This window comes from Oryctolagus cuniculus, chromosome 2 (assembly GCF_964237555.1).
Source record: "Oryctolagus cuniculus chromosome 2, mOryCun1.1, whole genome shotgun sequence".
NCBI classification, from domain to species: Eukaryota; Metazoa; Chordata; class Mammalia; order Lagomorpha; family Leporidae; genus Oryctolagus; species Oryctolagus cuniculus.
The window spans coordinates 84,848,446-84,850,583 of NC_091433.1; the positions used below are offsets into that span (position 1 = coordinate 84,848,446).

At 43.0% G+C, this 2,138-nt stretch overlaps 1 pseudogene; it reads left to right on the forward strand.

The window, feature by feature from the left end:
- The first annotated feature begins 1,598 nt into the window (after positions 1–1,598).
- LOC138848726 (large ribosomal subunit protein eL43-like) lies at positions 1,599–1,845 on the forward strand (annotated as a pseudogene).
- The last annotated feature ends 293 nt before the right edge of the window (positions 1,846–2,138 follow it).

Below are 2,138 nucleotides of genomic sequence, written 5' to 3' on the forward strand. Positions count from 1 at the left end.
AGAACAGGCTTAGGGCAGGCTCATAGGAGACCTGAGTTTTACTTTTGCCTGTTATCTCATTTGGGTAGAGGTCACTAAGAGTACTAAAGGAGAATTGAGCAGGACAAGAATGAAAAGCTGGGGCCAGTGCTGTGGCATAGTAGGTTAAGCCTCTGCCTGCAGGGCCAGCATCCCATATGGGCACCGGTTCAAGTCCCAAGTTCTCCTTTTGCGATACAGCTCTCTGCTTATGGCCTGGAAAAACAGTGGAAGATGGTCCAAGCGCTTGGGTGCCTGTACTCATGTGGACCTGGAAGAAGCTCTTGACTCCTGACTTTGGATTGGCTCATCTCCAGCCATTGTGGCTATTTGAGGAATGACCCAATGATTGGAAGACCTCTCTGTCTCTGTCTGTAACTCTGCCTCTCAAATAAATAAATAAATCTCTAAAAATTATGAGAAACTGCCCTGATAAGACATATTTTTCATAAGCACTGAAAGGCTCTACTCCAAATGCTTGGTTCTGATTCCTGAAGCTGGGCCTAGCAACCCTGACACTGAAACTGTGCACTGATAGCAAAACAACGAATGTGATTTGGAAATTCAAAATATAACTACTTAGCAACTCAAATATGAGACTACGTAATGCTCTGGACTAGTGAAGGCAACTCAGGGGTGAGCAAGGGCACTCAGAACTGAGGGATCTTCGTGTTCATTAAAGACATCTTATTCCCCCTTTCAAGCCAATTAAAACATTTCATCTGGTAAGTATTTCCTGAATCACTACAATGCAGTAAGGTCCCATTTAACCCAGATGATACAGCAGCAAACACAACAGACATAATTCCTCCCCTTGGAGAGCTTATATTTTGGTACCAGAGACATAAAATAAAGGTTTTACTAAAGACAGGACATGATAAGGTATCTACAGTGAGGAAAATAAAACATAGTAGCTGTGTAGAGAGTAGCCACAGAACGCTGACTCCTGATAAAGACTGTGTCCTTCACGAAACTTCAGACAGGTTTCTCTCAGTTCCCTTCACCCCTTTTTTATTTTTATTTATTTTTATTCAATTGAAAGGCAGAGAGACAGAGATAGATAGATCTTCCAGCTGATGGTTCAATCCCCAAATGCCAGAAGCAGCCAGAGGTGAACCAAAAAGAAGCCGGGAGCCCAGGACTCGATCCAGGTCTCCTATGTGAGGGTCAGGGACCTGAGTACTTGGGCTGTCATCTACTGCCTTCCACAGTGCACATTAGCAGGAAGTTGTATCAGAGGCTGTGCAGCTGGTACTTAGAGTGGTCATTCTAATGTGGCATCACAAGTGTCTTTGTAACTTCTGAGCCAAACATACACCTGTGAGCCCTTTTCTTGTCTAGGCCTACCATCAGTGTTGGATTTTCATAGCTGAGTCTTAACAAGAATCTTGTTGATTCAGGTCAGTGAGAACTCCCACCCTTGATACCTAATCACTCTTGATGTCTCTTATAATTCCTCACCCTTGATATCTTGTCACCCTGGATGGCTACTAGTAATAATCCTATTGAGTAGGTTTAAAAAGAACCCCTCCCCGCCCCAACACACTTGCTCTTTGGACTTGGACCTAAGTGGTGACAATATGGCTAAAGGCACAAAGAAGGTCAGGATTGTTGGTAAATACAGGACCCTTATGGCACCTCCTTTTGGAAAATGGTGAAGAAAATTGAAATAAGCCAACATGCCAAGGACATTTGATGTGCTGTGGGTATTGATGCTGTGGTTCTTGAATGAAAACCGTAGTTGGTGGTGCCTGAATACACAGCACCACTGCTGAAGTCACAGTAAAGTCTGCAATCAGAAGACTGAAGGAATTGAGAGACCACTAAAAGTGTCAACATGTGAGACATCACTAGCCTATAATAAATGGCTTAATTTATATCACAACAGTGAAAAAGAATCCTCCCCACTTCATTCTCCAAGAACCACTCCCAATCTTTCATCCATTGACCCACTTCACTCTGCTTACTACCAATAAATCTTCAGCTGTCTTTGTGAATTCAAGGTTTTGCCCCATTTATCTCCTCCGCTGATTGCTGATCACAACAGTCACAACAGTGCTGAATGAAGTCTTCCTTGTTGTTTTAACAAGTGTCAGATTGATTTTTTTTAATGCTCTCCA